Source organism: Dreissena polymorpha, chromosome 4 (genome assembly GCF_020536995.1).
Source record: "Dreissena polymorpha isolate Duluth1 chromosome 4, UMN_Dpol_1.0, whole genome shotgun sequence".
NCBI lineage: Eukaryota > Metazoa > Mollusca > Bivalvia > Myida > Dreissenidae > Dreissena > Dreissena polymorpha.
Window position 1 is genome coordinate 69889704 of NC_068358.1, and position 14373 is coordinate 69904076.

A 14373-nucleotide genomic window follows, 5' to 3' on the forward strand; every position below is an offset into this window, starting at 1 on the left:
TTTTGTTTTAATTTGGATTTATTGTACGCCAGATGTCTATTATATTGTAGTTTTCAATTATGTTATTCAAAATGTTTCTATTTTTAGAATGAGTGTAAAGGTTTACCTTCTTTTTATCTAATAATGGGTTAAGAACAGTATTGAAATCACCAACGACTATGATGTTTTTATCTTGGTTATTAATTATAAAGGATTGTTATGTTTCGTAAAATGCGGAATAATCTATGTTAGGGCCGTAAACGTTGATTAATGTTAATTGTGTTTCGTGTATTTTGATGTCTATGCTTGCTTGTCTTCCAATTATTATTTCGTTCAAGTTGTCGACTGTGATACCTATATTATTTTTTATCAGAAAGGCAATGCCTTGTTTATTAGTATGCTGTCCACTGAAATAGATGTCTCCGTCCCATTCATCTTTTTAGGTTTGTGCTAAAGTATGTGTCAAATGACTTTCTTGTAATAGACATATACTATATTTTTTTTCGTCTAACCATTTAAAGATTTTTATGCGTTTATCTTTATTGTTTAGCCCTTTTACATTCAAAGTACATATTTTAATCATTTAAAAAGGTGGAGGGTGATGTAAATAATAATTAGTGTGTGCTTGTACAGTTAGTTTCTACTTTAAAACATGTCCAGTTGGTTTCTATTACAAAATATAGGTCAATAAAAGTTTTCCACGATTTGGTATTTGATGCAAAAGTGATTCGTATGTACAAATATAGTAAACATTTCATCATGACATATACAATGGAATAAATGCAAAGAAAAAAGCAGGAAAAAAAGGACAAAATAAACAAAAACAGCAAACAATTGAAACAAAGAGATGCAAAAAATGGATAGAAACATACGGTAAAGGTATGGGTTTTTATAAAGTATTGATATAGATATATCTGTCCAATATACTGTTTAAATATCTAAGACGAGAACGAAATATGTTGAAACGTTTACATATGATGTTATGGATACATTATCCAATATATTAAAACAACAATTTAAAAAAAGCACGTTCATTATCCTGTTATCGTATTTACGTACGTATAATATATATATTAGACAAATCAATTTAAGTAATGTATATATATAAGATCCTAGACTATTATGTACATAACCATATAACAGTCCAGTTCATATACATACATACACATATATATATACATACATATACATTCATACACAAACATACACATATACATATATATATATTTATTTATTTATTGTTGCCCATATGTATGAGGGTAGTATATATAATTTACTGAGTAATTATATATATATTATTTAAGTATTTATTGTTGCTCATATGTATGAGGGTAGTGTATACAATTTTTCGGAACAACAACAAATGAAGATACATTATTTCTTATCAATTTTATGTATTTTAACTAGATATAAGTGCCGGTAACAACACAAGAAAAAATACATCATTTCGTTATCAATGTTCGGTAACTTTAACTTAGGATATTGAATATTTTAGTACAAAATAATGGTGGTAAAAAGCTTCAGACTCTACTTGATTTCTCTTCGCAGTGGGAAGAGATATCGTAGAGAGAAATTTTAACAAGATGTCAGTACCTTTATAAAATGCCTCCTTCGAAAAACGAAAAAAGGAGATATTGTTCAATGTATATATATATATAATTATATATGTAAACGTATACACCCTCATACACATGTACATACACATATACGCACATATATACACACATATGTACATGCAATTCTTGTGATTTTCTGTTTTCCTGTTTGTAAATATTCTCTACAAAAAAACTAAGCCATGTATCTACATCTTCACTTGATTGTTTTCCTTACAATTAGTTCATCAGCGTAATTTATATTTATTTAAAGAATACCATTGTTTATATTATGTATACATTAATTGTTGTCCTTATATTACAATGCGTTTATCAGCGTAATTTATATTTAATTAAAAAATACAAATATTTGTTATTGAGTATATTATTATATATTTGTTATTGAGTATATTATTTAAATAGGTACAATTGCCAATATATTACCGTACAAACATGTCAGGTTGAATGGTGACTTTTTAGAAAAAACATTTTAGAGATCTTGGTACTCTACGCGTCTGAGATGATACATTGAAGTAAATACACATTTATCAAACGCGTGGACGCAGACTATTAAATACATTAATCTATTTATTCACACCAGCAAATTGTGATTTAACTTAAATTAATTCAAACAAAAAACAAACCTGCCTAGAAAAAAGGTGTGTTTTAATATAAAACCGAATTTAACAAATCCATCTGTGCATGGACACAAAAACGCGTGCACATATAATCCTACTCGCCCGCATGCATACATACATGGTCGCTAATACATCTATGTTCGACATACACCTCCGAGAAGAATAACAATGGCTGACAGTGACAGACAGACTTTTCGATGTGAGTACACATAGCAAATATTAAAACATCAAGCCGTTGTTCGATTTTACATATACATATATATCAAAGGTTAAAGGTGTAAAGACCAAAAGTACAAATAGCGAATATTAAAAACATCAAGCCGTACTTCGAGTTCACATATACATATATATCAAAGGTTAAAGGTGTGAAGACCAAATGGATATTGATTTATACACGCTTCACGAGTAGTAATATATAAATATTTGTTTTGAGAGATCACCATAGTGAGAACCTATGTACAAATTGTGTATATTTACTTTTGTACCAAATTAGCAAACAACATGATGCATATTAATTGCTTTTTCTAGGTGGTTCAAAAACATATTAAAAACACGGTGAATTTTTATATAGTATACAAATCACTGCATGAGTAAATATTGTGCTTGAACTGTGTTTGTTTAGTTATACTTTGTTTAAATATAGTGTTATGAATGTTAAATATGCCTAATGTGACGCAGTATATTTACTATAAACACACCTTGTTCAGCGAAATACTGTGGTCAGTGAAACGTTAATCTTTATTGAACATAAGCTATACTTATTAACAAAAGAAAAGCGTCCATGTACGGTGCGTATATTACTGCCTCTTCGGTGTGTTGTACGGCCATGGTAGGTTCGTCCAATGTTCATAGTCTTCAAATTTCACAGTTTGAATTTTGTCCATATGGTCCTCGTAAAAGATCTTCCCATTCATGAACCAAGCACTGTTTATTTCGTCTGGCATCTTCTTTTTCATGCACATAAGTACATGTAAGTTAAGTTTTGTCATGTCTTCATTGATATAAATGTTTGACCCTTTTAGCTGTTTCCGATTCGCCATGATGTCGAATTTGGTTTGCCTGCTTTTCAACGATACTATTATGTCTCTGTTTTTGTTATCCTTGTTAGGGAGTCGGTGGGCTATATTGATGTCAGCCATGGTTATTTGGCACACGTTGTGAGCGCGCAAGGCGGATATTACCATTTCAGCTGATTGTCTTGCTGTTTCCCGTGCATTGGTATCCGCGATTCCTTTTATTTTGATGTTGTTTGCACGTGAGTAAACAATTTTATTTAAAATGCATTAATGCATTAATACATTCTGTGAGGCACTTAACGTTTCGAATGTATCACGCAATGTTTATGCCGGACTTAATCCAACGCGGTTTAGAAACCTTCTACCGAACACACGATCTATTGTAAACATGCCACGTCTAAACATGAACTTTCTATTGTTTATTGCTTTTGATTTTTATATCCAATTTTTGCTATCAATATCTATCTTAAGCTGTATATTTCCGTGATTTTTTTTCAAGATCAATGCAAATCTACTTTGTTATTCTGATCTCAATTAAGTTTGTTTAAAGACCACAAATCAGTTACAAATGAAAATGCATTTTTGGCCCTGTTTCCATTTTATAAATAACTTCAAATAATACTATTTTAACTGTCATTGATAGTGTCATTTCGATTTTTTGTTGTTGATTTCATTGTTGTTGTTTACAGCAAAACTTAAAAACAGCACTTAATTTAGATTGTGAATGATACAAATTTTCCTGTCAAGTTAATAATACAGATTTAAAGCCACAATTATGTCAATATATTTAAAAGCTACAGCAGTTAGAGCATGATTGAAAATTGATTATCTAAGATACTTTTAAAGTTTAACAAACAAATCATACTATTGTTGAACAGAATCAGCCTCTGTCTGCCAATCATGCAACTAATGAACTGTTGGTAGGAAGAATTTTTTGTCAATACGAATTTCCACGGAAAAATGATGCTCAAATGTCACAGCTCTAAAAATAGGCCATTCAGATGAAATCCCCACCCCACTTATAATTTTCTGCCTTCGTTATGAATTACGCTCCAAACGCAACCGCCTCATTTTAGACAGTGAAAACGAATAAATATCATCCGATTAAAAATGAACTGTACACTAACTGATGAATATGTCTTTGTCAAATTAACATTACAAAACGTGTTTACTGCTCTTTGCTTTTTGCTTACACAGCAGGCATAACTCGATCGCCTTTCGCTATCAGACTTGTGTTGTACCAAAGACGTTATCATATTTAACGGCAGATTTAGCGATGTCAATGGTGATATAACGTGCACAGCAAATGATGGATATAGCGTAGTGGACTACTTTATAGCGTCATAGGTACTTTTTGAGCTAATAACTGACTTTTCAGTGGACACTTTGGAAATTTCGGACCATTTCCGAATAATATGTAAATTCGTATTAGACACTATTGACCACGTTGACGACGATCAACTAGCAAGAACCGATATACAACTAAAACCTTTTGACATGTTCACCCGGCTGGAGTCTTCTAAAGCTGTCTTTATACAGACGTTTGAAAAAAAATTACGAGTTTATGAGTTGCACTGGTATGAATATCAGCAATAGCCTAAATGGTTTAGTGGTATTATTTTAAAACGCTGGTCAATGTATGAAGCGTTCCTATCCAAAACCTAAACCATACAAACGAAACACCGCAAATAAACAACCGGATTGGTGGGAAGAGGTCTGTAATTAAGCGAAATATAAGAAAAAAAACGTCGATACCGCCGCACAAACTCAAAACAAGATTTTGACAAATATCTTACAAGTAAATATGTGTTCAAAAACCTATGTCACGCAAAATATTGTCTCTTAAGAGGCAGTGGAGAAATGTGCTAATTGAGAATAGTAAAAACCCAATGTGTTTTTGGAAAAGTATTAAATGCTATTGGCAGAGAAAACTGCCATACTAACTTTATTGGTGCAGATGTTTGGCTGGAATATTTTGAAAAATGGTTTTCTGACACTAATGCATATGAAAATATCTTGGAGTCTGTAAGAGACACTAGAGACACTGATACATTAGACTGGTTACTAACTGTTTTTGTTTGACCAGCCTACAATCATTACGCAGTGGATGTGCTGTAGGACCAGACATGTATAGAAATGTACGAACATACAATTCACATTACTATTCCGTACGTAAAAGATACTGTTCAACTATATATTATCAACCGGACGTTTTGAAGTGGAATGGTGGGAGAGTATGAATACTCCAATACACAAGAACGGATTTAAATCGGATCCGAATAACTATAGAGCTGTCTCGGTGGCAAATTGCTTGGGTAAAGTTTTCATGAATATACTTAGTTCTCAATTGTCACGATGGGCTGATCTGTATTAAATAATGGACGAGTCACAAGATGGATTTAGATCTGTCTACGGTAAAACGGCCAATATGTTTAACTTAAGCGCTGTTATTACAAAATATTTAACAAAACGACGAGGAAGAGTATACCACTATACGTATTTTGTATTGACTATTTTAAAGCTTTTGATACTTGTAAGCATCAGCATCTATGGAGCAGCTTAGAACGAAAAGGGGTCAACGAAAACAGCCTTCTGTTATTCTTATTTCAATCAATGTACAGGAAGCTCAGCTGCGCTTGCGTGTAAAACAGTCAAAAGGCTTCACGGAATATTTTGGTTGTAACATCGGAACAAAACAAGGATGCGTCAGTTCGAGCGTAATGTTTGCGTTCTTTATTAACAACCTTGTCACTCACTTTAAGCAACATTGCGGAAGTTGAATTTTTATATTGAACCAAGTAGATGAAATGCAGGCACTGATGATTGCGGACAACATTGCAGATGCTTCCTTGACCGCTAGCAAATTGCAGATACAGATAAATAGAATAAAATAATTATGCGAGTCCTCCGGTATGAGGCTTAATTTGGACAAATCGAAAATTATTTTGTTTAAAAATGGTGGCCCACTTAGACAATATGAGCGATGGTTCTTCAACAATACGACTATAGAAACTGTGGTTCTTTACACCAACATGCAAAGGATACGTTATCAATGCAAACGAAAAAGGCAGCCGACTCAATATTTCGTTACCAAAAATATTTTGGCAACTTTCACCGACGCGAAGCTTAAAATTTGTTTGATGCAATCGTCAAACCTATATTGCTATACTCGGCGGAATAATGGGGACATAAAACGTTCGATAAAATAAAAAGCGTACAAATTCAGTTTTGCAAGAGGTTAGCACGTTTGAATCTTAAAGTAACACAAAGTTTTGCATAAGCAGATTGTGCACGCCTTCCACTAAACGTTGACTATATGTTCAAGCGTGTCAAAAACTGGATAACTCTGACACAGATGGCTACTTCGAAATACCCAAAGCAGTGTTACTTAATGTTAGGGCGCTAAGACGAAGCTGGTCGAGTAACGTTGGCAACGCATATAAAAATTCGTTGCCTTCTTAAATATATTTTATACCAGACTACTTGACCGTGCGAAGCAAACCATTTAAGACGATATCAATTCTCGTGCAAAAGGCTTACACTATCAGATTTGCAAAGTTTCGTTTTAGTTATATTTGTGAGGAAACAGTACTACTGAACATTTACCATGCTCTACAAGAGCTTGTCACAGTAGTGCCAAATCCCCGCCGAAATGTGTTTGCTTGTATGACAACATTTGAGAGTAGAATAATATTTGCAAAACATGGCAGCTGTGTCATCTATTTATATTTCAAGGATCAATCAGTTATATAGTGTTGGAGTTATGCTACCTTAACCCCATCTATTCATTTTACAGTGAATACGTCAGTGTTCAAATTAAAATATTATTGTAAAATTAGATAAAGGTAGACATTAAAAATTGAAAAGCTAAAATATTATTTATGAAATTAAATTAAATGTTATTTAAAATTATAAATAAATAAAATATAAGTAAAAAAAATAAAAAATAAATAAATAAAGGAAGATAATTAAGACAACTATGGCCAAAAGAGTTATGGTTCATGTTTACTGCACTTATCCTTGATGCCATCTGTTTATATTTCTAGTTTCAAGTAAATCCCTTCAGTGTAGATTTAGAGTTATGCTCCTAACAAAACTTTACTTTGAAATTAAAAAAGGGAGATAATTCAAAAACTAAGGTAGATAGAGTTATGGTTCTTAGTCACTGCACTTCTCCTAATTGCCATCTGTGTATATTTCAAGTAAATTCCTTAAGTAGATTTAGAGTTATGCTCCCGACAAAAAATAACCTTGAAATTAAATAAAGGGAAATATTTCAAAAACTAAGGTAGATAGAGTTATGGTTTTTAGTCACTGCACTTCTCCTACTTGCCATCTGTTTATATTTCAATTAAATCCCTGCAGTAGATTTAGAGTTATGATCTGGACAAAAAATTAGTTTGAAATTATATTAAGGGAGATAATTAAAAAAACTAAGGTAGATATAGTTATGGTTCTTGGTCACTGCACTTCTCCTAGTTGCAATCTGTTTATATTCAAAGTTTAAAGTAAATCAATTAAATAAATTTGGAGTTAAGCTCTGGACAAAGTTTCGGACAGAGGCACAGACGGACGCACAGACAGACGGAGAATAGTACTATAATCCCATCCGAAAAAAAATTCGTCAGGGATAAGAATAGCGATTATATGCATCTTTTGACGAATTAAAAACCTGAAAATTATAAAGCGATTAAATAATTGTGAGATTTCTGTTGTTGTCGTTATATTTTTGGAAAATACGAGGATTGCTTATATAAAGTATAAAATACATCCCTCATTGTATGAGCACGGATGTCGGAGTGGTCTAAGTGGTAAACTTTTACTCCAGGACTCCTGGGGTCAGTGGTTCGAGCCCTGTTGGGGGTTACTTTTTTTCTCTTCTTTTAAATTTTATTCTAGATTTTTTACTGGAGCTTTTTAGATCCAATATTTACATTTATCAATATAAAGCATTTACTGACAAACTTCAATACATGCCAAAATCCATGAAAAAGTCCCTGTTACTGTTGTTAACATTGTTTACAATGTCACTTCTTATGATTACTGCATAAATGTGTGTATTTTGGGCCAGAGGCCTTTCAGTACAAATATTCTATTGTCACTGTTATTGATGATTTCTTGAAATTTTATCGCGCTGATTTGATTTTGTATTCACGAAACCAAAACTCATAAAACATTAAACAGAAACAATATAACTCCTTAAAAGTATTCATTTTATTACTGTATCAATTTACCGTTTTGGTTTGGGAATTATTCCAATTTTAAAATGAATAATTAACAGTGTTTTTATTTTATTTTAAATAAATATTTAAGCAGAAAACATGATTGCTACACAACTGTGCATTACGAACAAAGGTAATGACAAATAGCGCAAATGTAAACGGTTTCTTTTTTTGAAGCCAACTCTTTAAATAGATGGTGAAAAGTCAAAGCAACGTATCTTGTATTTATAGATAATATAATAGCAACAACAGATAGAATCTGCGTTTACTATTAAAATGTAATCACATGCATACTGTTAAATTTAGAACGCAAACGATGATCACACAAACAAAATACCTAAAGAATTTAAAAAAAGTTAAATTGAGAACACAAACAACGACTACACGAACAAAATACCTGACGAATTAATAAAAAAAATCCACACGTGTCAATATCATAACATCACAATTTAAACTAGAGCTTTGTCACAGACGTGACGTATACCCCCACATACTGCATTGACACAGAATATTTTCCATGCTGTCTTCACAACACAAGAGAAGCTAATGTATGGCGATTTTTAATAATCATTATGCCATTATTATTTATGGCCATTTTGACCTTTGAACTCTTGAATTAGTTCGCATGACACGCAGTCCGATGACTGTGAACAAAATTAATGTACAGAGTCATTTTAAAATCTCACCATGAATGGCATAGATATGGCGCGGTCAAGCTCATTAATTGCCATTTTTGCTTTGAACTCAATGTGTGACCTTTGCCATAGAGATATCGACGTAATTCTTTCGCATGACACACCGTCAAATAATTCTGAACAAATGTACCGAGAATTTTTTTAAATCTCACAATGGATGACATAGTTATGGCCCGGACAAGATCATTTATGGCCATTTTTGACCTTTGAACTCAAAGTGTGACCTTGACCTTAGAGATATGGACGTAATTCTTTCGCATGACACACCGTCCAATGATTGTGAACAAATGTACCAAATGATTTTAAAATCTCTCAATGAACGACATAGATATGGCCCGGACAGGCTCATTTATGTCCATTTTTGACCTTTGGACTCAAAGTGTGACCTTGACCATGGAGATATATAAGTAATTCTTTCGCATGACACACCGTCCGATGAAAGTGAACAATGTGCCAAATGATTTCAAATTCTCACAATGAACGACATAGTTATGGCCCGGAAAAGCTCATCTATGGCCATTGTTTACCTTTAAACTCAAAGTGTGACCTTGACCTTGGAGTCATCGACGTAATTCTTTCGCATGACACACCATCCCATGATGGTGAACAAATGTGCCGATTGATTTTCAAGTCTCACAATAAATGACAAAGTTATTGCACGGGCAAGCTTATTTATGGGCATTTTGACCTTTGAACTCCAAGTGTAACCTTGACCTCGGAGATATCGACGTTCTTCTTTCGCATGACACACCGACCCATTATGGTGAACAAATTGACCAGTCGCCAAATTATCGATCGCTCCGCCCACATAGTCACGTGGTCTAGTGATTAGAAAACTCCGACAAGCAGATCGCAATTATAGCGGATTACGTGAGGGAAATTCTATATTTGTAATGATGTATTATACTCTTTTCTATAATATAAATTATTAAAGCCGCACACTAAACTAAACTGCTTTGTAAAACGTTAATACAATCATAAATACTTTAGAGAGAAATGGCGTTATCAAAACACCGATTTTTTTATTTAGATATAAATTAAATTTTGATTGTAACCATAATTAAATACAGGCCTAATTTCGTTGTTTCATTAACAGGTAGTCTAATATGCATTTTATTTCATTTATGTTTAATGCGAACCTGTTACATTTCACTATCAAAAAATGAAATGTTGGTATTACGGTGCTGTTCACGAACATTCAAATTGAATACATTTAGCATATTATGCATTTGCTTATTTATATCAAGATGGCCCTTATATGTTAATTGCAATTTTCACATTTCTCCCCGTATCAATATATGTTGTATTAGAAATGTTGTTGTTGTATTATAAGCCGTACATTTTACACTTGAAGTCGCTTTAAGCTGGCTAAGCCGCGTTGAAATCACCTTTTTGTTGTTTTTACTTTAGTTAAAACAATATTTAAGTTAACAATTTATAATGATTTCCCTTGTTTATGATCCACAGAAAATAAATAAATAATTGGAAATCATTTAAGTAATTAAATATTTTTCTTTTCTTGTGTACAGTACCTAACAATGCTTTAATGTTACTTCATTCTGAGATCCACGCAACATACTGTTATTTATTAATCTACGACAATTACGCTGAGATTAATAAGCACGTGTGGCAATTATTATATTGCCCAAACTGCTTAATAATACTGTGCATCAAACGGTATAACACGTTTTAGAACACACACCTGGTGTGGTTAAACTATTTATTGTGTTTGTTTTCTCACGACTCGTTCATATGTTTAAGAAATAAAGATAAAATAATAACCTTTTATAAAGTATGTATAGCACCTACAATTTTGAATAATGATCGAACAGTAGTGATCATGCATTTGATATAAAATTTGTGTAAACTCTTAAAAGTTACGTCCATTCCATATGTACAACACGCTTTGTTTGTCGGACAAAATGGCGGCCAGATAAGCGTTGCTGAGGGGTGTGTGAAAAATCGATATCCGATTGGCTGATCGAAAAATGTGGGCGGAGCGATCGATACTTTGGCGACTGGTCAATTTACCAAGTCATTTTAAAATCTAACGATAAATTACATAGTAATGGTCCGGACAAGCATTTTGACCTTTGAACTCAAAGTTCGACCTTAACCTTTGAGACATCGACGTTCTTCTTTCGCATGACACACCGTCCCATGATGGTGAAAAAAATGTACCAAGTCATTTGAAAATTTAAAAATATATGACATAGTTATGGTCCGGACAAACTTTCGGTTTTACACGCACTAAGTGACCCCGTGACCTAGTTTTTTTACCCGGCATGACCCATATTCAATCTTGACCTAGATATCATCTAGATACAACTTCTGACCAAGTTTGGTGAAGATCGGATAAAATTTTCGGTACAGAGACCGACAGACAAATCGACCGACAAAGTGACTCCTATATAGCCCTCATTACCAATGGTAATCGGGGTATAATTAAAATAAAAATAACAAAAACACAATAAAGGCAACTTACATTTCAAAATTAAGTGGTTTTAATTGGACTCCTACAAATCTGATGTCACTTTCTTGGAGTTGTCATTTGAAAGCATCGGTGTTTACACCGAGTCAAGGCCAGCAGATTAGCATATTCAGCCCTATCATTTCACATATTTATACCAATGAATGTAAAGAAGTGAAACTCAGCTGCTGTAGCAGTATTGCATTCTTATTATATACAATTAGTTGGTCCTTTATTTAAGGCAAGTGACAAATTGCCAAAACAGTACAAAACAGCACAATACAACACAACATAAACACATAAGAATAAAGCTGGGGTCACTGCCTTGGAACGGTCAATGCAAAGCATTGGGGGTTTAAATCGGTTTTAGAGCGCTCAACCTCATACTTGGCCCAGCAAACATTCATCATCCATATACGTGTAAATAAAATTTAAACGTTATAGCATTGCAACTCAAATTAAACAATAATACAAGGGAATTAAAACGCATTCAATTTAATTACCATTTAATTACTCAATGGTAGTAAATAGACCAGAGCAATAGAGTTACAACTTTTTGAGGAACGATGGCATGAAATTACAAACAAGTATCAACTACATCCCTTATTTTTACAAAAAGATTTAAGAATATAGCATCAGAAAGTTAATGATTAAGATCATCATCGCGCAAATACAGGAAGAAGCAGCAATAATTGGTGTAAAAGATCCATATTACATAGCTTAGTTGTTTATGTGACTGCTAAAAAATAAAAATAAATCAAACTTTAAACGCCGGTCAGAGAGAAAATATTAATAAAGTTAAACGCTATAAACCCGATGACCTATATTTTTTTTTGTTGGGGGGGGGGGGGTAGGGTGGGTTGATAGGGGCGTATAATGTGGGGTGTGGTCATTTATTAGATGATATTTCAAAAATAAAAAATGGAAAAAAATTGGGGGGGAGGGGTGGGGGGCAGGGATTCTGGGTTGGGGTTGTGGGGTATTGTTTGGGTGGAATCCATTGTGGTATTCAGGTAAGTGTTGTTTTGTCAAAGTATTAATAAAATCTGATCATAAATAAAGAAGTTAAGGCAATGTAACTAAAGTAATATGCATATTGTAAATGGGAAAAGGGCCATAATTCTTACAAAATGCTTGACACAGTTGTTTGCTCTTGTTTATAGGTTGGGGTCATGTTGGTAAAGAAGTATGCAAAATATAAAAGCAATATGTCAAGGGACATTGAAAACATTTTAGGTGGTACTCAAACTTTAACATAGATTTATCAATAATATGCATATTCTACGTGAAAAAGGGCCATAATTCTTATAAAATGCTTGATATAGTTGTCTGCTCTTGTTTATAGGCTGGGGTCATGTTGGTGAAGAAGTATGCAAAAAATGAAAGCAATATGTAAAGGGACATTGAAAATATTTGAGGTGGTACGCAAACTTTAACATAGATTTATCAATAATATGCATATTCTAAGTGAAAAAAGGGCCATAATTCTTACAAAATGCTTGATACAGTTGTCTGCTCTTGTTTATAGGTTGGGGTCATGTTGGTAAATAAGTATGCAAAATATGAAAGCAATATGTCAAGGGACATTGAAAATATTTAGGTGGTACGCATACTTTAACATAGATTTATCAATAATATGCATATTCTAAGTGAAAAAGGGCCATAATTCTTACAAAATGCTTGATACAGTTGTCTGCTCTTGTTTATAGGTTGGGGTCATGTTGGTAAAGAAGTATGCAAAATATGAAAGCAAGATGTCAAGGGACAATGAAAATATTTGAGATGGTACGCAAACTTTAACATAGATTTAACAAAAATATGCATATTGTTAGTGAAACAAGAGCTGTCAGAGGACAGCGCGCTCGACTATTCGATTGCTTGACAGTTTAACGTAAGCAATCATGGGGAAATTGTTCATATTCAATAATTTATTAGACGATCTTTCAAAAATAAACAAAGGAAAAACAAAATATTTTTTTTTTTGGGGGGGGGGGTAGGGGGGGTTGAGATGGGGGTATAATGTGGGGTGTGGTCATTTATTAAATGATCTTTCAAAAATAAAAAATAAAATAAAAAAATTGGGGGGGGGGGGGGAGGGGGATTCTGGGTTGGGGTATTGTTTGGGTGGAATCTATTGTGGTATTCAGGTAAGTATTGTTTTGTGAAAGTATTAATACAATCTGATCATAAATAGAAGTTATGGCAATGTAACTAAAGTAATATGCATATTGTAAATGGAAAAAGGACCATAATTACAAAATGCTTGATACAGTTGTCCGCTCTTGTTTATAGATTGGGGTCATGTTGGTAAAGAAGTATGCAACATATGAAAGCAATATGTCAAGGGATGTAGAAAATATATGGGGTAGTCGCAAACTTTAACATAGATTTATCAATAATATGCATATTCTAGGTGGAAAAATGACCATAATTCTTACAAAATGCTTGATACAGTTGTCTGCTCTTTTGTATAGTTTTGGTTCATGTTGGTTAAGAAGTATGCAAAATATGAAAGCAATATGTCAAGGAAAATTGAAAATATTTGGGGTAGTACGCAAACTTTAGGATAGATTTATCAATAATATGCATATTCTAAGTGGAAAAAGGGTCATAATTAGTACAAAAAGCTTGATAGAGTTGTCTGCTCTTGTTTATAGGTTGGGGTCATGTTGGTGAAGAAGTGTTCAAAATATGAAATCAATATGTCAAGGGACATTGGAAATATTTGGGGTAGTACGCAAACTTTAACATTTACACGCTC